Source organism: Lithobates pipiens, unplaced genomic scaffold (assembly GCF_037356315.1).
Source record: "Lithobates pipiens isolate NorthernLeopardFrog02 unplaced genomic scaffold, aLitPip1_a1.2 Scaffold_23, whole genome shotgun sequence".
NCBI lineage: Eukaryota > Metazoa > Chordata > Amphibia > Anura > Ranidae > Lithobates > Lithobates pipiens.
The window spans coordinates 275,568,082-275,589,830 of NW_027507785.1; the positions used below are offsets into that span (position 1 = coordinate 275,568,082).

A 21,749-nucleotide genomic window follows, 5' to 3' on the forward strand; every position below is an offset into this window, starting at 1 on the left:
ACTATTGGAGCATCCAAGCAGACTCGCTCCTGAGCCACGACTGCATGTCCATTCACAGAGACACAGCTTGGCCCCGCCCCTCTCCCTCCTTGTTGGATCAATGGCTATGATCGACAGCAGTGGAAGCCAATGGCACAGAGAAGGTTAGAATGCATAAAAGTACCATCGTGCCTTTACAAACACTTTAACTATATGCTATAATGCAGGGATATGCAAATAGTGGACCTCCAGCTGTTGTAGAACGACAAGTCCCATGACTGACAGCCACAAGCATGACACCCAGAGGAAGAGGCATGATGGGACTTGTAGTTTTGCAACAGCTGGAGGTCCACTAATTGCATATCCCTGCTATAGTCTTAGAGGGAGGTGGTGTAGCAGCTCATCGTTAGATTGAAAGTTCTCACAGGACAGGGCTCTCCTACCCCGCTTCTATTGAATAGTACCGTCTCCCTTTTTTTTTGTAAAGCGCTGCACAAACTGTTGCTGCTATATAAATCCTGTATAATAATCTAATGAGTGAAGGTCTGATCTGATTTAACCTCTTCCTGACTGCCGCTCGCCGATATACCTCCTAACTTTGAAGAGTAATATTGTTGTTATGGCAGCAGCTAGCTGTCATAATCCCCGGTATCCTCTTCTTCAGCCGTCAGTCCGGTTTACGATAATAGTGGTCTCTGCAGTGGATTCACCGCAAGGTCACTTATGGGAGACGGGAGAGGCCCCCTCCCTCCGTGCTCTAGTGCCCTGAGCCGCTTACAAGAGCTGTCGGCAGCGGAGGCGGCGATCGGATGCTCTTCCTTGCTGGGTATGGAGACGAGTGAGAGGAAGATGGCCCCCACCCGTCTACATACCATTGCAGGGCGGAAGCGACGTCAAAACGTCACTTCCACACATAGCTCTTAAAACCATTTTTTATTTTATTTTTTAAATCACATTTTTCTCTCTTTTTTTTATTGCATTTTGACCCCAGATCTCATATTTAAGAGGTCCTGTCATGTTTTTTTTTTTCTATTACAATGGATATTTACATTGCAATAGGGATAAAAGTAAATTTTTTTTTTTAAAAGAACAGTATATAAAAAAAATATGTAAAATGGTGTTCAAACCACATGCGAGGTATTGCTGCGATCGGTAGAGCGAGATCAATAATTCTAGCCCTAGACCTCCTCTGTAACTTAAAACATGCAACCTGTAGAATTTTTTAAAACGTTGCCTATGGGGATTCGAAAGGGTAAAAGTTTCTCACCATTCCACAAGAAGGCGCAATTTTGAAGTGTGAAACGTTGAGTATCAATTTACTTGGCGTAACATTAACTTTCACAATATAAAACAAAAATTGGGCTAACTTTACTGTTTTTTTTTTTTTTTTTTTTTAATTAAAAAATAAGACAAGTGTGTTTTTTCCAAAAAAAAGTCCACTTGTAAGACCGCTGCACAAATACGGTGTGACAAATTATTGCAACAACTGCCATTTTATTCTCTAGGGTGTTAGAAAAATAAAACATATAATATTTGGAGGTTCTAAGTAATTTTCTAGCAAAACCTGCTTTTAACTCGTAAACAAAAGAAATCTCAAAAAGAGACTCAGTTCTTAAGTGGTTAAAACCTGCCTATGTTTATTGTTCTTTTCAGACCTACCTCATTCATCTATATGTAAAGTACCCATGCAGTGAAAGAATGAAGTAGGCTGAAAGATCTTGCTCAGAGGTTTCCTGCTCAGCCTCCATCATACCACACAGTTATGTGATAAACACAAGCCATGCTGCAGCTACAGCTTTTATGTTGAACATTGCATAGTCTATAATCAACCTTACAAATAGCTAGGAAGCGTGTTTATTCTTCTGGTTACCTAGCAACAGCTTCCCTTCTGAACACTACTGAAGTAAAAAAGTAGAGCTGTCTCCCACAGCAACCAACTGGCTTGGATCATCGATCACATGGGACAATTTGGCAAACTCTGGGACACAGCTGGTGTTACCAGTAAATGAAAAATAAAACATGATTTGCTCTAACAGGTCAGCCAATGTATGAAGTTCTATACATTCCATACCCCAATGATGGCCCTACACATTACTGACTGCACAATCTGTCATATTTAACAAAGTGAAGGCTTAGCCGTTTAATATACTTAAAAGGTATTCTGCATTTAAGCCTGGGCACTACAAGTTTAATAATAAATCTTAAAATAAACAAACACACCTATGTAGATGCTGCATCCTTTGCTGTCCTCCGCCATCTCTACACTGAGAACTGAGCAATCACAGACAGCTGGATGCTTAGTTCTTGGATCCACGCTGAGCACAAACAGTGACTGTCAGTTACCACTGCCCTCTGTCCCTCCTGGAGTGCCAGGCTGTGCAGGCATCTGGCTCAGGCTCGCAGTGGCCTACTGAGAGGCTGACCCAACTGCCAGTCAGGCATATGGGCGGATGCAGACAGTATTGTCAGAATCCCTGCAGGGTCTGGATCGACTCTGATGTCAGCTGAATCTGGGTCACAGGAGCACAGAACTAAGCAGACTCTTGTAATTCACAGAAGTATGGCCAATAAAGCTTCAAGCATACTTCTCCTTGAACTGCCCATTCACACTGGTCTATTGTGGTGCATTGTGGTGCATTAATGATTGTGCGATAACATGCACTGCATTAGAGCTTCTTCGCACTATTTCTAACAAACTGTGCTAAACTGTACAGATTAATGCTTGACAAAACAGCACGTAGAAACAACTTTATACACCAGAAGACTGTGTTAAAACGGTATTACACATTAAAAAGGTAGTAAACCGCTGAAAAAAAAAAAAAAAAACCTGCAAGACAATAGCACAACGTGCTAGTGTGCATTGCATACTAGCACAATATGAAATACCGTAGAAAGAAGCTGAGGCAGCTGACATGTTCCCTCTGCATTTCTTTCAGGATCACTGGCTCCGGCGCTTTCAGTGGCCAGAGCCACAATGATGTCACTCACGTGCGCGGGAGCCCTTTGTTCTGGTTGGATAGGGTGGACCTGCAGAGCGCATGTGCCGCGGACATCAGCGGCTGCATGCAGGGTCAACACTTCCTAAACCTTGTAGGTTTAGGAGATATTCTTTTTACCTACAGGTAAGCCTGGTTATAGGCTTATCCTGTAGGTACAAATCACCAAGCGGGCAATACAACCGATTCATGGTGGGTTACAGTACCTTGCATTAAAAATGACCAATGACTCCCGCTGCTGTCAATCAAATCCAGTAACACTGGGAATGGGGCTGAGTACTACTGTCTGTATCAGATGCAGCAGTGGAACTCAATAAAAAAAAAAAAGTGAACCTTTACAACCCCTTTAGGCCAGGTTCAGACAGTTGGGAATTGGAAACGGTGACAGGTTCATACATCTCCGCAGTGGCTCCCTTGCAAATTGCAAAGAAGTTCTGTGCGTCTTTTGGTCCATTTCAGCCAAAAATTTGACCTGAAACCAGACCTGAGACTGTGAAGGGGGACGAACTGGACTCCTGCTGTGAGCCAGAGCATGCTTCACAGTGAGCCCAGCCTCAAAGAAGAAGTTCACCCCAACGTTAAAATCTCTAAATTTACAGGCATCCCCAATCCAAGACTAAGCCGCATCATTTATTTGAATAAAAGTACTACAAGTACTGACAACCTTTGCAGCTGTCAGCTTCTAGTTCTCAATTAACTACAACTGCGCTGTTGAGGGCTCTAGTAGTTCATCGATTATTCCTGTCAGTACAAAACTGTCCATCTGTATGATGTACAGCTTACACTGACAGTCTGCAGGAATCCTGCAGGGCACCAGTGATCTACTGATCGCTGTTGCAAGGCTTTCTAGGCTTCTACAAAAAAAAAAAAAGTAAATGCACATTTTTATTTAAACTGCAAGCAAACGTGCATTTTTTAAAAAGATGAATTTATCCTATCAGGAATGCTGCTGCCAGACTCATCTACCTTATCACTGTCTGTGACACCTCTCCGCAAAACCCTACAATGGCACCCGATCGCCCAACAAATTAAATTCAAAACACCACTCAAACAAACCACAACATACAAAGCCAGTCACAACTCTGCCCCAAGCTAAATCACCCAAACCGTCCTCTCTGCTCCTCTCGAGACCTCCTACTCTCAAGCAACCTTTTGTACCACCTGCCCACCCCCTATTAGATTGTAAGCTCTTCTGAGCAGAGCCCTCTTAACCCTTTTGTATTTTATTGTATTGTTGTAGCTGTATTGTCTACCTTTTATATTGTAAAGTGCTGCGTAAACTGTTGGCGCTATGTAGAGCCTGTATAATAATAATCCCCACTTTAGCTATGGAATTTTGACCTTCATGAGCAGGCCATTTTTAGCAATAAGGCACTGCTTTACATTAACTGACAGTTGAGTGGTCCTGCAACGCTTTACCCAAATAACATTGAAGTCCTTTTTCCCCCCACAAACAGAGCTTTCTTTTGGTGGTTTTTGACCACCTCTGTGGTTTTTATTAGTTGTGCTATATACAAAAAGAGACCAACAAATTTGAAAAATATCATTTACTTTCTGCTATAAAACACATCCAATAAATGAAAAATCAAATGTCTTCATCAATTTAGGCCAATATGTATTCGGCTACAAATTATTGGTAAAAATAAAAAAAATCCCAAAATGTGTATATTGATTGGTTTGTGCAAAAGTTATAGTGTCTACAAACTATGGGATAGATTATCTAGTTTTTACTGGTAATGGCAGCAATCAGTGATTTCAAATCGGACACTTAGGCTCCATACACACTATTTCATTTTCTGCAGATTGTCTTCTTCAGATTTACCAAAACCATGTAGTGCAAGGGCCTGCCCGATTGCATACAAATTTAATCTCTTAAGGTTTGACCTCATATTATATGGTTTGGGTAAATCTGAAGACAAAATTCTGCAGAAAATCTAATAGCGTGTATGGGGGTCTAAGGCCCCTTTCACACTGGGGCGGTGGGTCAGTTGGCAGTAAATCGCCGCCATTTTTAGCGACGCTTTACCATCATATTTGCGGGCTTTCACACTGGAGCGGCTTTCAGGGCGCTTTGCAATGGCTATTTTTTCTTTTTAGCGCTGTAGCACCTGCAAAACTCCCCAGTGTGAAAGGGGTCTCAGTGGCACTATTGACACTTTTTGGGGACCAGTGACACTAATAGTGATCAGTGTTTAAAATGATGCACTGTCTCTGTACTAATGATGCTGGCAGGTAAGGGGGTTAACATCAGGGACAATCGAAAGGTTAAACTGCATTCCCTGGGAGTGATTACCTTGCAGGGGTGCTTGTACTGTGGGAAGCCAAAGATCAGTGTTCCTGCTTAGCAGAAACACTGGATCACAGCCTTCCCTCATCACAGAACGGCGATCTGCGTTGTTAACATTGGCAGATCACCGTTCTGCCAGAGTCCCTTAACGATTAGTGGGTCCCAGTAGAGCTGCACAATTCTTTTGCTTAGAATGAAGATCACGATTCTCAAAAAACTGTTTTATTTGAAAAATGTACAATCTCTGAGAACATTAGGTTATCAGAGCTTTGTTAGTTTAATGTTGTCCATTGATGTTTGCAGATCTAGTAATCTAGTAATGAATTTGCCTCGGTACAGAATAGATCTGCACATTTTATCCAAACACTTATTTGTTTGGCAGCGCCGTGGCATGGTTACACTGGCTGCTGATTTATGCAGGATCAGACGTCAATCTATTTTTGAAAAACACTTCCACTTTCCTAAATGTGTCTGTCGGAGGGTTTTTATTTAACCCGTGTGTGTAAATATGTCCTGATGACTCAATAATGGTGTTGCAAACCCTCTGGAGCCTTGTCCTATCTAGGTTGCCTTCACAAGAATACTTAATCTGTGATCTTGCCTGTCGTTTATTACTGCTACTGTGTATAGCAGTGCGCACTCACACTGCTGTTTCCCAGCCACTGTACCCGCCCACAACCAGGCAGCGGCACGCCACATCGCACGCTCCAATGACTGACGTCAGTTTCGATATCCACCATTTGCGTTTCACGCTGGTTACGTGGAACTGGCGGCACTAAAAGAAAATTGCGGGTCATCCAGAACTTAGATCGCGTGGGGGGGTGAATCGAGATTGCGATCGTTTCACAATTAATCACGCACCTCTAGGTCCCAGTGGACAAAGCGTCCGTCGGACCCGCTGATTGACTCCTGTGTCCAATCACAGTAGGAATGTGTTGCCGGTGGCGTGCCCCAGAAGCACAGAATGGCGCACAGGTACGCGATTCTGCCCAGAGCAGCTATCCTGCCGCAGTAAATGTATGTGGGGCAACCAGCATCTGGTTAATGCGAAGCTACACCCTCCTATCATCTCCAGACATCTTAGCTTGTGTGTGATCTGCAACTGCCGGGGTGATCAGTTAGGACAACGGCCATTTGATGGTTTGACAGTTTGAGGCACAAGCAGAATGTGACAGTTAATCACGGAATGTCTTGAAAATAGTTATAATTCTTTTTTTTGGACCAGTTAAAGTCAACGGTTTTCATTCCAGTTTGCTGGTTCCATTTATGTCCGTTTTTAGGTGAATAATATTTCTTTTGTTTACATTTTTTCTTACCAATGATAGATTTCTTAAACAATTAAAAAAATAAAAAGGTTGTAGTAGACTGATGTAAATGGGATCCAAATTGATCAGTGTTATATAACAAAAAACGGATGATGTCTGTGTGAGGGGGTCCGAAAAAAAAAAAATATCATTTTGGATACTGCCAAAGAACCAAATAAATAAAAATCGAATACAATGTATAAAAGAAATAAAATGGAAGCCAATACAATTCTTGTCCACAACACCCATCAGACACATCATAGAGAAGAGGGAATGCGGCCTGACGCTGTGACTCTGATATTGGGTTGCTATGGACAACATCACCCTGGTAACAGTATCCAGGGAAGTGAGGGAACCCCTCCCCGGGATTGTTTACAAGGAGAGGCGGTGATGAGGAGAATCCTCGGACACAATAACCCCCCACCCCTCCATTGTCCACATAGGACGGCTCCTCTCCCAGCCCGGCACACCACCACACAGGCCGGCCACACCGAGCGGGCAGACAGGGCGGGGCAGTGCCGAGTCACCGCTCGGGGCCTCTTCCTTCCACACGGCCGGCCGCCTCACACCGAGCGGGCAACACACCAAACTCGAGCAGCCTGCGGCCTACGCCTAGTCATAGAGCGACGACGACGGCGACTACCTCCCTCTCCCCACCCCCCGGAGAGCGGCGCGCACACTCCCCGGAGCCCCCACACCCTTCTACGCACTCACCGGCGATAGGTCTCAGCTATCCGTGTCCCGGGCATTTCTAACTGCCGGCGGGGGGCTCGCCTGGCGGAGAGCGGGCAGCATCGTGTCCTTCCGGCTGCTCAGCGCTTCTTCCTGCTCCCAGAATCCTCCGCGGCCACCGCCGCCGTCTCCCCTCCCCCAACCTGCCTCATTCCCCCCTCCCTCCTTCCCCCACAGCGTCCCTACAGGCGACACTCACTCCCCACAACTGGCCTGTGTGTCACGTGATCTCACCCCTCCCCCTCCCCACTACACCCGGAGAACCAAATGTGTCATCTACTATACCCCCTCCCCACTACACCCCGAGAACCCCTTGTATCGTCTACTACACCCAGATAATCAAATGTGCCATCCACTACACCCAGAGAACCCCTTGTATCATCCACTACACCCAGAGAACCCCTTGTATCATCCACTACACCCAGAGAACCCCTTGTATCATCCACTACACCCAGAGAACCCCTTGTATCATCCACTACACCCAGAGAACCCCTTGTATCATCCACTACACCCAGAGAACCCCTTGTATCATCTACTACACCCCTCCCCTCCCCACTACACCCAGAGAACCAAATGTGCCATCTACTACACCCCCTCCCCTCCCCACTACACCCAGTGTACCCCTTGTATCATCTACTACACCCCTCCCCTCCCCACTACACCCAGAGAACCAAATGTGCCATCTACTACACCCCCTCCCCTCCCCACTACACCCAGTGTACCCCTTGTATCATCTACTACACCCCTCCCCTCCCCACTACACCCAGAGAACCAAATGTGCCATCTACTACACCCCCTCCCCTCCCCACTACACCCAGTGTACCCCTTGTATCATCTACTACACCCCTCCCCTCCCCACTACACCCAGAGAACCCCTTGTATCATCCACTACACCCAGAGAACCCCTTGTATCATCTACTACACCCCTCCCCTCCCCACTACACCCAGAGAACCAAATGTGCCATCTACTACACCCCCTCCCCTCCCCACTACACCCAGTGTACCCCTTGTATCATCTACTACACCCCTCCCCTCCCCACTACACCCAGAGAACCAAATGTGCCATCTACTACACCCCCTCCCCTCCCCACTACACCCAGTGTACCCCTTGTATCATCTACTACACCCCTCCCCTCCCCACTACACCCAGAGAACCAAATGTGCCATCTACTACACCCCCTCCCCTCCCCACTACACCCAGTGTACCCCTTGTGTCATCTACTACACCCCACCCCTCCCTACTACACCCTGACTGTCCCCTGTATTATCTATTCTACACCCAATCTTCCCTGCTACACTTGTATCATGTATTATCTCCCTTCCATAACTACTACAGCTTTTCCTGTATCTTGCATAATGCCCCTCACTCTCTAGTACACTCTGGTTGTTCCCTGTATTATGTATCCTGACACCTCCCCTCCCTACTACACCTTGACTGTCCCATGTATCGTGTATTCCCTCCCTCCTTACTTCATCCTAACTGCCCCCTGTATCATGTGTTCTACCCCTCTTTTCCCTAATACACCCTGTCTGTCCCCCGTATTATCTTTTATACACCCTTCCCAACTACACCCTGACTTTTTTCTTGTGTCATGTATTCAACCCCCTTCCTTCAATACTAGATGTTGGTTGCCCCCTGTATCAAGTATTAATCCCCCTTCCTTCCCCACTACGACCTGACTGTCCCCTGTATCGTGCATTCGACCCACGTTTTTCCATTCTACACCCTGACTGTTCCCTGTATTGTGTTTTGCCTTCTCCGTTCCATACTACACCTCCTGACCTTCCCTTGTATAATGTATTTTTCCCCTCTCCATCTTACTACAAATTGACTACCCTCGATCATGCATTCTGTTCTTTTGCAGGGACATGCAGTCATTCTGTTCTTTTGCAGGCTTTTCTTTTTCCCTCCACCAATGTAATACTATGTAACTATGTTATCTTTGGACAAAGTGGATGAATTGATTAAGACCATTCATACCACTCTTAGCATCCAGGAAGATAAAGTTGATCTTTCCCCGCACGATAAGATGTTTGAGGGCTTGGGAGAAACTAAACAGAATTTTTCCAGTACACAAAGTCCTCTCAGAGGCTGTCAGGCGAGAATGGAAGGAACCAGAAAGGCCTCAGTTTTTCTCAACATCTTTTAAACATAGGTTTCCTTTTGAGGAAGACGATTCGCATGTTTGGAACAAAAGGTTGTAGTTAGATGCGGCATTTTTCCAGGTTTTGCGCAATACTGACTTGGCATTTGAGTACATGGACATCCTTAAGGATGCCATGGATAAACGTGCCGATTCCCTTCTAAAAAGCATGGGACTCGTCTATGGCAAATCTTAAACCGGCCATTGGCTTCAACCGTGGTTGCCAGAAACTTGGAGCATTGGCTAGAACAGTTGAAGCAGCACATTACGGGAGGTACCTCCCGTGAGGATCTGTTGGATACCATCCCAGTACTGTCGAAGGCAGTGGGATATTTAGCGGATGCCTCAGCGGAGTCAATCAGAATGTCCGCTAGGACGTCAGCCCTGGTAAATTCAGCGAAAAGGGCGCTCTGGTTAAAAACATGGTCCAGAGACTCCGCTTCTAAAGTGAATCTCTGTGATTTCCCTTTTAATGGGGATCTACTTTTTGGCCCTGACTTAGAGGCCATTTTAGATCACGGACAAGAAAAAAGCTTTTCCAGCAAAGAAGAAGACGTCTTTAATCAAAAATAATTTTCGTCCTCTTCAGCAAACCCAGGCCCCCAAGGAAATGGGTTATAAGAAGCCCTGGAGTACATAGAGGGGAAGCAGTAGGGTGGCCGTTCTGTTCAGACATCCTGAACAGCCAGCTAAAAGCCAATGATGGTGGCCCTGTTGTGGGAGGGAGACTTCTAGCCTTCCTCCCTCAGTGGCGGGCAGTAATCTCCAGTCCGTTTGTCCTGATTGTCATCTCCCAGGGATACGGGCTGGAGTTTTCTGAGAGACCCCCAAACTGCTTTGTGATCCAGAGCACAGGACAAGGCCCTATCCCTGATATCCCATTTAGAAGAGCTGAGGCACCAGGGAGTAATCATTCAAATACCTCAGGAGGAGGAAGGTCTAGGGTTTTTATTCTCACATTTTTCTAATAAAAAAACCCTTGGGAAAATTTTGCTTAATTTTGAACCTAAAACTCCTGAATCGGTCCATTTGTTACAAAAGGTTATGAATGGATACGATCTACTCCATAAGGAAACAACTTACGGAGGGTGTTTTATGGCTTCTATCGACCTCAGGGATGCTTATCTGCACATTCCAATAGCGGTAGCATCCCAGAAATTCTTGGGTCTGGCAATCAACTCAGAAGGCAGGATAGACTATCTGCAATTCAGAGCCCTGCCTTTTGTTCTATCCTAGGCTCCGAGGATCTTCACCAAGGTCATGGTGGAAGCCTTGGCACCTCTGAGGATCCAGGGAATCATGGTAGTTCCATACCTGGACGATCTGCTTCTATGATCAAATGATCAGCTGCTGGTGAATCTGAACAGAACAAAATACCACTTGCAAGACCTAGGTTGGATCCTGAACGAGGAGAAGTCAAACTTAGTCCCAAGTGATAACATTTTTGGGGTACAGCATCAACTCTATTCAACAAAGGATCTTCTTGCCAGAAGAGAAGAAGGAAAATGGGGCAATAAAACAGATCCAGACAAGCTCGCCAGTAACAGTACGGTAAGCAATGTCGACTTTGGGTCTTCTAACATCCTCATTTGTGGCTGTTCAATGGGCCCATCTTCACTCAAGGCATCTGCAGCAAGTGATTTTCCAAATTTGGAGGCACGAAGAACCCTTAAAAAAGAGGTTTGTGATTCCGGTGCAAGTGAGGAGAAAGTTATGGTGGTGGAGGAATCTGTTAAACCTAAGAGAGGGCCTACTTTGGGTTTTTCCCTGCTTCAAAAAAGTTAACGTAAATAACCAAATATACAGAGCTGTCTACACAATAGCAGCCAGCACAAAAGTGTAAATTAAACAGAAATGTATATGGAAAATGTGCAGCGCTAAGCAAATAATGATCAATATCAAAAATAAAATTGACATATGAAAAAATGCGTAATATAAATAGTGACACGTGTTCTGTGAGGAATTTATGTCCAAGGTGTAAACAAAAAAAGTGGACACAGACAAGTCCCAAATGTATTCCAAAAGGGTGAAGTTCAAAACATAAATGTGTAACAGTCACAGAAATCCTGAGTGAACATCACGTGTTCCGTGAGAAATTAATGTCCATGGTCAAAAAGGTTAACGAAAGATGCATGCTCCTGGGAGTGGGGGCTCATCTGGAAGATCGTTTTGCCCAGGGAACCTGGTCATGTTCAGATGCAAAAAGATCATCCAATTGGAGGGAGCTGAAAGCAATTTGGATGGGGCTTCAGGAAGAGGTCAGGGGTCAGCATGTTTAGGTCTTGTGCTACAATGCCACGGCAGTCGCCTGCGTAGTAAAGCAGGGAGGTACCAGGAGCAGGGTTCTCCTGTCCTTGGCTCAGGAGATCTTAATCTGGGTAGAGAAGAATCTGGGGTCCCTGCCAGCCATACACCTGAAGGGAAGGTTAAATCTGATGACGAGCAGGAGAACAGTTTCGCAATCAGAATGCAGTCTAAACGCTGAAGTTTTCCAGATGGTGATAAGCAGGTGGGGCTGTTTGCAATCCACTCAAATGAAAAACTCCCAACTTTTCCCTGAGCAGATGGGATTGCTTCCAAGAGCGCAATAGGAAGATGGCTCAAAATAGCCATTGAGGAAGCCTAGAAGGTCTCAGGGCAGATACCGCCAGAGGGTATCCAAGCCCACTCAACAAGGGCAATGGCCTCTCCCAACCAAATCTGTAAAAACCGCAACGTGGACAAGTTTCACTACGTTCATCCGGCATTATAGAGTAGATCTACTGTTGGCCTCAGAGCAGGCCTTTGGCCAGAAGGTCCTACAGGCAGCGGTCCAACGTTAGAGTAAGTTTCCCGCTTTTCCTCTCTAGGTGCCGTCCTGAAAGATGCTTTGAGAAAACCTTCATTAGACTTATGGGTGACGGTATTTCTAGAAGTCTTTCAGGACCGCAGCTATTACCCTCCATAGTGTTTAGTAATATGATTTGCACTGTTATATTATATGTGTATATTTTGTTGTTTTGTTTTAAAATTCTGTTTTTCAGCATGGCTGGAGGTTTCTCTGACGGAGGCAGGGCCGTCTTTAAGGCAGGGCAAAAGGGGCAGCTGCCCTGGGCCCTGTCATTGTTGTGGGGCCCAAAGCAGCTGCCTCATGCTTGCCAACTATCCCAGTTTACATTCCCTTGTCCCTTGAGGTTTTAGTCCTGTTGTTGTGTACAGACGACTTGCATGCAGACCCTGTGTTTACATGTAAATAACCAGCATTCCTATGTAAATAGCAGTGAGATGCATATGTAAATAGCTGAGGCCAACGGCATTGATATGTAAATAAGGTAGCATTCATATGTATATCATGCCCCCTGCAGTGAGGAGATGATGTGCTGTAACCTACAGCAACCAGTGAGCAGTATTACTGTATTACTGTACAGTAATCTCTAGCAGCCAATCAACAAGCCGAAATCATGTGCTGTAACTTCTAGAAACAAATCAGTGAGCCTTAAGGAGTGCAGTAACCTCTAGCAACCAGTCAGTAAGCAGTAATGATATGCTGTAATCTCTGGCAACCAATCGCAATCGCTGCCTGATCTGATACAGTAAACTGATTTTAAGTCTAGCTGCTATTTATTGTATGTCTCAGAGAAGGTAGAGGGCGAAATTGCATGGGGGAAGGGGGGCCCTAAGCAAATTTTTGCCCAGGGCCCAATCAATATTAAAGACGGCCCTGAACGGAGGACATGGTGGAAGGGGGCTGCCTTAAAAGGAATTATTTCCAGTGTTACCTGGGAAGTTGGGTAGAGCTATGCTCTATCTCCAGGTGCTGTCCTGAAAGACTTCTAGAAATACTGTCACCGGTAAGTCTAACTAAGGTTCTTTTTTGCTGACCAGGTGACCCTTAGGTTAAGTTTCACCCTCTGGGCACTAAGTAATTGTTGCCCACCTGTGGTGGTTGCCCAAAGTGTCCCCACTATGTTGCGTTGGCAACCAGGATGTTCCCTCTTCTCGCTTGTTAGGTCAACTTCTGAAACCCTCAGCTTCTGGCTTCCGTTTTGCTTCCTGGCCTTGAAACTGTTGTTAAACAAGTGGAGGCAGTGATCTGGCAGGTCCAGCAGTAGGTTATAAATCAGTTTTATAACCTATAGTGTTATATTCATTTTGTACCAGTGTGCCGTCAGAGGTTCTCAGGTGTGCCGTGGGATCTGGGAGAGAAGGGCTGTCAGATGAACCCGATCTCCCAACTCCCAGCTGAACTGTACATCAGCACGTGAGAAGCTCCATCAGCCCTAAAAACTAACTGAAGGTAAAGTGCAGGGGAGTGTGCTGTGCTCTCTGCTTCCCCCTGCAGTGTAGTACCTGGAATTAGGAAACTGAAAAGGTACTGTGCTAGAAGCTAGGGCTTTGTGCATGTGTGTGCGTGCATGTGTCTGTATGTGTGTGCGTGCATGTGTCTGTATTTGTGTTTGTGTGTGTGTACATATGTGTGTGTGTACATGTGTCTGTGTGTGTGTACATATGTATGTGTGTGTGTGTATATGTGACTCTTAATCCTGACACCCCCCCCCCCCCCATTCCTGTACCATCAGAACTGCTTTTGTAGGACTTGTTTGTAATAGCAGCAAGGACTGCTGCTTCTCTCAAAAGCAATCCATGCACAGATCTCTTTTCAGAGGCATTTGACAGGCATTAAAGAGGCATTATGTTGCCTCCTCACCACCTGTTTTAAGCACACAAATGCAGCATCACTACACCGCAACCGTGCAATGCACACAGTTGCAGGCTAGTTGCAGTGCAGCCCTATTCACCCTGGAAATACCTCCAGCTGTAGCCACAGCATCTGTACACCCCCAGCTGCTGCGTCTGCAGGTAAAGGGGGAGAAGTTGGGGAGGGTAAAAAGCAGGTCAACTATGTGGTTTTACAGCCCCTTCAACCTGACATGTGAGCAAGCACTTGCTTCACATGTGTAGCTGCGTGTTGCGTGTAGGGCAGCCCATTAATTTCAATGGGCTTCCCTACCCACTAAAATGCAGGGAAAATAGTCCCCAACCTTCTTTTTTTTTTTTTTTTTTTTTTAAATTGCACTGCACCAAAATCACCCCACATTTTCCAATGTTTGGGGTACCATTAAGAATTAATGGCACACCTAAAGAACAGAGCATAGGTCTGTGTGTCAGGAACTGCGATTTTGTGCATATTCTGCGACACACAGTAACGTGAACAAAGCCTTGGACTGGGGTACCTCAAGACTAAAAATACTTTTTAAGGGAGCCCCGAAAAAGGTTGAGAAACATTGCCTTCGGGGACTAGAGCAAGAAAAAATTAGAAACTTCTTCTTTAGGTTAGTCAATAATCAGGTATCACTTAAAGCGGTTCTGCACCTAAAAAAAAAATATTAAAAGCCAGCAGCTACTAATATTGCAGCTGCTGACTTTTAATAAAATCACACTTACCTGTCCCAGGGTCCAGCGATGTCGGCGGCAGATGAGGAGCGATCGCTCGTCTCGCTGCTGCCCCCGCCGCCATCCTCTGTCAGGGAATCGGGAAGTGAAGCATTACAGCTTCACTGCCCGGTTCCCTACTGCGCATGCGCGAGTCGCGCTGCGCATCTCTTATGGTCCCCGGCTGTGTCTCTGGGAACTGTGTGTTTCCCAGAACACAACGGGGGGGGCGGGGCGTCTGCGGCGGTCTGCCCGGAAGTGGGTGCAGATACCTGGATTATCCAGGTAACTGCACCCCCTCCCCCCTGAAAGGTGCCGATTGTGGCACCGGAGGGGGGGAGGGATCAGATTAGCGGAACTTCCCCTTTAGGGTGAAGAACCGCTTTAATGTTTTGAAGTAAATAAATGCAGACACCAAAAGATGCCTGCAGATACCTTTTATTACCTAAGCTGTTTCTGTGCCCCTGTCAAATGTAGTTGTATTTGATATTTGAGCGTGAAGTCCTCCGACTTGTCTTTAGACTTACCAACTTCCACCCTCCTTTTTCATCGAGCCTGCCTTAGTAGTAGGCAGTAACAGAGGCGGCTCTAGGCTTTGTGAGGCCTTAGGCCTCTTTCACAAGAACGATCCTGTCAGGTCACCTTGAGGCGAGGCGACAGGTGCACACCGTAGGATCAGGAGTGCACCGCAAGGTTGTGGACCCTACGGCTGACTGCTGCAGACGGGGGACAGATCCCACTGGGGTTAGAGCGTAAGATTCCCTGGGGCGCAGAGTCTAAGAGCCAGCAGGTGTTCACCAGCGCCTCTGGTGGTGAGGATGGACTTGGCTGCAACTGGCTCCAGGTCGCGACCCCCAGGGTCCCCCAGATCACACCCACAGTAGGCAACAGGAGGATAGGGATGGTGAGGGACAAAGTCAAGGTTGGGGCCACAAGCAGACAAGAATAGTCGGGGACACGCCAAAAGGTCAGGATCACAGGCAAACAGGGATAGTCAAAACACGCCAAAGTCGGTAACGGAAAACAGTAGAAGAGCACACGGCAGGAAACAGGAAACTAACACACAAAGGAATACACAATGGTTGATTAGCACTGATGGCCTGCAGTGCACAGGTTAATATAGGGCTCCCTGATAGGGCCTGGGGTGGAGCCATGCTTAGAGGAGAGGTTATAAAAACCACCAGATGGAAGTGGCTGGCCTCTTAGTCTGAAGACATGAGGGGAGGTAAGCAAACACAGGAAGATCACTGCATAACCATGACAGATCCGTTCAGATCTGCCTGTCAGTTTTTTAGGCGGACCTGAACGGATGCTCCATAGACCTCTATGGAGCGCCGGATGTCAGCGGTGACATGCCCGCTGACATCTGACCCGCTCCAATCCGAAATAGTGTGACGGAGGAAAAACCTATTTTTCAATCCGTCATCGGATCAGTTGTCATCTGATCTCCCATAGGGGAGAGCTGCGCTCTGACAGGTCCGTCCCTGCACAGTGTGGAGAGATGGACCTGTCATCTTCCTGCTCAGCGGGGATCGATGGAGCGATCCTCCCTGAGAAAGCGGATGTCCAAGGATCATCACGGATCCGTTCCATGGGAAAGAGGCCTTAGGCAAAACCTAGACATGAGGCCCCACTCACACCCATAATGGGAAAAAGAGTTCAAGCAATAAAAAAATTAACTGTATAAATTGCATATATTAAGAGCTTTAAAGTGCTGGTATCAGTGCTGCTCTCTATCTCAGTGCTCTCTATCTCAGTGTTGGTGTCAGTGCTTACTATCTCAGTGCTGTGTCAGTGCTCTCTCTCTCAGTACTGGTGTCAGTGCTCTCTATCTCAGAGAGCACTGACGCCAGCACTGAGATATAAGAGCACTGACACCAACACTATCTCAGTGATGGTGTCAGTGCTCTATATCTCGGTGATGGTGTCAGTACTCTCTATCTTGGTGCTGGTTTCAGTTTACGACCTTGGTGCATCCGGACCCATCCGGGTTCATGCTAGGTAGGGAGACTGATATTAATATTCTTAGACTGTTAACCCATATAGATCTGCCCGAGGAGGGCACTGCAGGGGTGGTAGCAGCGTTAGACGCTGACAAAGCATTTGACTCGGTCAAGTGGATTTTTCTCTGGAAGGTGCTGGAATGCTTTGGCTTCGGGCCTAAGTTCATATCCTGGATCCAACTCGTGTATATGAACCCAACCGCCAGAGTTAGAGTAAATGGCCTGTTGTCTGCTCCTTTCAGTCTGAGTAGGGGGACCAGACAGGGCTGCCTCCTCTTCCTGGGGCTCTTTGCCTTGGCTAGGGTGAAGGGAATTCTAGTTGGAGTACTCCAAGAAAAAGTATCTCTCTACGCGGACGACACATTGTTATACCTGGCTAACGCAGGTGTCTCCTTGAAGTCTGCCTTCGGAGATTTTTAACCACATTGGTCGGTACTCTGGGATCCACATTAAAGCGGAGGTCCACCCTAAAGTGGACCTTCTGCTCATTGGAACCCCCCCCTCCGGCGCCACAATTGGCACCTTTCAGGGGGTAGGGGGGTGCAGGTACCTGTACAGTACAGGTATCTGCACCCACTTCCGGCGTAGATTTTGCAGAAGGTACGCCCCTTTCTGCAGAATCTACGCCCCTTTCCGAAGGTCCCCCGCTGCCTGCTGGGAAACACACGGATCCCAGAGACAGCGGGGACCATCCTTATTGCGCAGCGCGACTCGCGCATGCGCAGTAGGGAACCGGGAAATTAAGCCGAAAGGCTCCACTTCCTGATTCCCATACCCAAGATGGCGGCGGCAGCACCCGAGAGACGATCGAGAGCTTCGGGTGCCGACATCGCGGGCGCACTGGGTGGGTAAGTGTCATTATTTTAAAAGGCAGCAGCTGCAGTATTTGTAGCTGCTGGCTTTAAAAAAAAAAAAACGGCGGACTCCCGCTTTAACTGAGACAAGTCAGTCCTTTTTTTCCCTTTAGCCCTCGGTTTCTGGAGTGGACACTCAAACCCATCTCCAATTGGTAGAGAATTTTAAATATTTGGAGTTAAAGTCCGAGGATTCTTACTTGCTTATCTGGAGGATAACCTTACTCCCTTAATCACCCAGTTCAATAGAAAGAGTTAGTCATGGAAAACGTCATGGTTTTTCATCGACAGGACAGTCTCATATCATCTTTTGTTTGGGCAGGGAAAAGCCTGCAATTGGCAATGAACGCTTCAACTCCCTCTTTCTCAGGGGGGCTGATAAGTCCCCTCTGCTCCAAGTGCCGATCCTCTCCGGGTACGTTCTTCCACATGGGATGGACGTGTCCTCACATCCGTCCGTTTTGGTAGAGCGTAATTTGGGCTTTGAATGACTTTGGAGATTGGTCCCTTATGCCGCGTACACACGATCGGATTTTCTGACGGGAAATGTTGGATATGAGCTTGTTGGTGGTAAGTCCAACTTATTTGTGTATGCTCCATCAGACATTTGTTGTCGGACTTTCCGCCAACAAATGTTGGCTAGCATATTCTCAAATTTTCCGCTGACAAATTTTGTCATTTGAAGTCCATCAGGCAAGAGTCCAAAGTACAAACATGCATGCTCGGAAGCAGAAGCAGTTGATCTTGTAAACTAGCATTCGTAATGGAGAATCAACATTCGTTACGTGGCAAATTATGAAATCTCCAAATGCAGCGCACATTCTCTTCTAAGGGGATACTAGTGAAGCTGCTTTGCTGGTGATACTGATGGAGTTTTTGCAAACAAATTTTCAAAGGCTTTTTTTTTCTAGTGATATCAAGAATAATATTATTATGTTTGTTTTATTTTTATTCGTGCAAGTTACCACAGCACCATTATCCCGTAGTTTTTAAGAACAAAGATACAACTATGTTGGTGTCCCTTGTCAATTTTACATTGTTTTTTTTTTTTAAATGTAACTTCCTACTTCCTTGTTATTTGAAGGAAAACACATAGCCAAGTATTACTCACAATTTTTTTATAGTGTACTAAACAAAAAAAATTGACATTCTATCTGCCAATAGAAAATAACCAAAAAGTCCATTCTATGCATCCAAAAATATAGAACATTTACCAAATCAAATCTTTATTATGCCGCGTACACACGACCAGACTTTTTGACAGCAAAGGTTTGACGGAACAAGTCCGTCGGACAATTCGATCTTGTGTGGGCTCCATCGGACCTTTGCTTGCCAAAAATCCGGCGGACTTTAGAAATAGAACATGTTTTAAATTTTTCCACCGGAACTCTGCCGGACCGAGAAATCCGTTCGTGTGTGTGTTAGTCTGACGGACAAAAACCAACACTAGGGCAGCTATTGGCTACTGGCTATGAAATTCCTTATTCTAGTCCAGTCATACGTCATCACGTTCTAATCCGTCTGACTAACACTTGGATAGCAACAATTAATTCTGTATTGCCTTTGTATAAACTAACCTATGAGAGTAGGAACGGCCCCCAAAAAATGTATAAGGTCTGGTCGCAATGGATCGATGCACAAGGCCTAACACCTTAGGATACATTGTAATATCCTATATGATGCTCCTACGCCGGTATCCTATGGCTGTACATTCCTCTTTAAGCATTCAGCAAGGTTGTTTTTTAGATCTTCTCTTCTCTCTTCTCTTCTCAAAGCTACAGTAATAAGTCCAGCCTTTATGTGGCTGTTTTGTAGGCATTTGTGCTTTTTTCCCTCTGTGCTCAATACTCGTGTTGCCCTCTTGTGAGCAACTACAAGACTGCAATCCATAAAATCACTGCTCTTGATGACCATGTTGTATTCTTAAAATGTATTAACATTTCTACTGCAATGATCACCACTTCACAAACAAATGAATGATGCCTGAGAGTTTAACAGACTCTTTGCAAAAGCTAATTGAGAGTTAAATCATCTGATTGTTAATTTATTTTTATTTTTTCTGCCTTGACTTTAGTATATTGCTCTGTATAGTCATGTATGCGATTATTTTAAAATGCCATCATTAACCACTTCAGCCCGGAAGGATTTAGCCCCTCCCTGACCAGACCCTTTTTTTGCGATTAAGCACTGCATCACTTTAACTGACAATTGTGCGGTCATGGGATGTTGTACCCTAACAAAAGTGAGGTCCTTTTGGTGGTATTTGATCACCTCTGCATTTTTTTGGTGTTTTATTGCGCTATAAACAAAAAAGGGAACATTTTGGAAAAAAAAGCAGTATTTTTTACTGTAATAAATATCCCAAAGAAGTATATAAAAAAAACAAATGTCTTCCTCAGTTTAGACCAGCATGTATTTTTTGGTAAAAAAAAAATGCAATAAGCGTATATTGATTGGTTTGCGCAAAAGTTATCGCGTCTGCAATATAGGAAATAGATTTATGGCCTTTTTATTTTATTTTTTTATTAGTAATGGCGGCAATCTGTGATTTTTATCATGACTGTGACATTGCGGCAGACAGATCAGACACTTTTTACATTATTTTGGGACCATTGGCATTTATACAGCGATCAGTGCTATAAAAATGCACTGATTACTGTGTAAATGTCACTAGCAGGGAAGGGGTTAAACATTAACGGGCGATCAAGGGGTTAAGTGTGTTCCCTGGGCATGTTCTAACTGTAGGGGGGATGGTCTCACTAGAACATGACAGAGATCACTGCTCCTGATCACAGCTTACTTATATCTTTAGGTTACCTTTAGAGCACACTTGACACAGGATAACCAAAAACAGAAGGTGACCCAGCAGCTGGATTGCATGTACCCTTCTGGCTAACACATACCTTCATACTTCCCAACTTTTTGATATGGGAACAAGAGATACCTATTAGAAAAAGTATGTAGTCATAGGACCAGTGCCGGCCTGTCAGGGACACTCTTCCCCATTCATGTGTCCGCCCCCTAATCTACATGCTGGAAGCATGGATTTCAATGGGGGGGGGGGGGGGGTTTGAAGCACGTGATTAGAGCAAGAGGCCCTAATAGGCTTCAAAGAAGGGCAGGCTTGGGGTCACCCAGGTGTGTGACAATAGCGAATGAATATTCACTATTTTCACACTGATCCTCCTCACAGCCAATCAGGAAGCGGGTCCTGAGACCTGTCACCCCGATTGGCCGAAAGGACAAGCGATCCTATTGGATGCCTAGGAGGAGAGGCACGGCGGAAGCCGCCATGATTCAGAGGAGGAGGAGACGCCCCTCCGCCACTCACCGCCCGTAGGAGCGGTGCCTACCCAGACCCTAGATGAGGTAAGTGCCCTAGAAGGGCTGGAAGACCAACCGACCACCCGTGAGACCCCCGGGGGGGTACGGGTGACCCAACCAACTGGAGAGAGGGGGTTTGGTGCCCCCCCCCCAAAAAAGCACCAGCCGCCACTGCATAGGACACACCCCCTGCCACACCCCCTGAAAGGAGGATCATATGAAAAAAATTATTAGTTAAACCCACAAAATTTTTTTTTTACCACTACCACTTTATATTGGATTTTGAAATTTACAAATGCAGCAATTTATAATATGAATGAAAGGTTTAGCACTGTCATCCTGCAATGCATTTTGTGGTAGGAGAGGGAATGGTACAATTTTCCCCATACCCAACAGTGTGTGTCAGTTTTTTTAAAATTATAATCCTAAATACCTTTTCTGACAACATCACTCTGTGGACACAAGATCCCCTTGGGTTCTCCTTGCCCAATCTAAGGAGAGCAGTGGGAGGGGCTGAGATTCTCCTCTGACGTCAGACGGCCAGCAGAGGGAGGTCACATGACCGCAGAGCGGCACTTTAAAAGGAAGTATTTAGGATTATAATTCTTAAAAAACTGACAAACAGTACTGAAGATCTTCATAAAACAGAAGATACAAGTGATAGGGTTATGTATTGCAGAAGAAATAGCGGCAGGAGGAGAGGGGAGGGGTGGG

At 45.8% G+C, this 21,749-nt stretch overlaps 1 protein-coding gene across 5 annotated transcripts in view; it reads right to left on the reverse strand.

The window, feature by feature from the left end:
• RC3H1 (ring finger and CCCH-type domains 1) overlaps window positions 1–7,421 on the reverse strand; it is a 123,508-nt gene extending 116,087 nt beyond the window's left edge. For all 5 annotated transcript variants that reach the window (XM_077453238.1, XM_077453240.1, XM_077453239.1 and 2 more), the window contains exon 1: window positions 7,281–7,421. The gene's annotated coding sequence lies outside the window, so the exon portion shown is untranslated. The remainder of the gene's footprint in view (window positions 1–7,280) is intronic.
• Window positions 7,422–21,749: the final 14,328 nt, after the last annotated feature.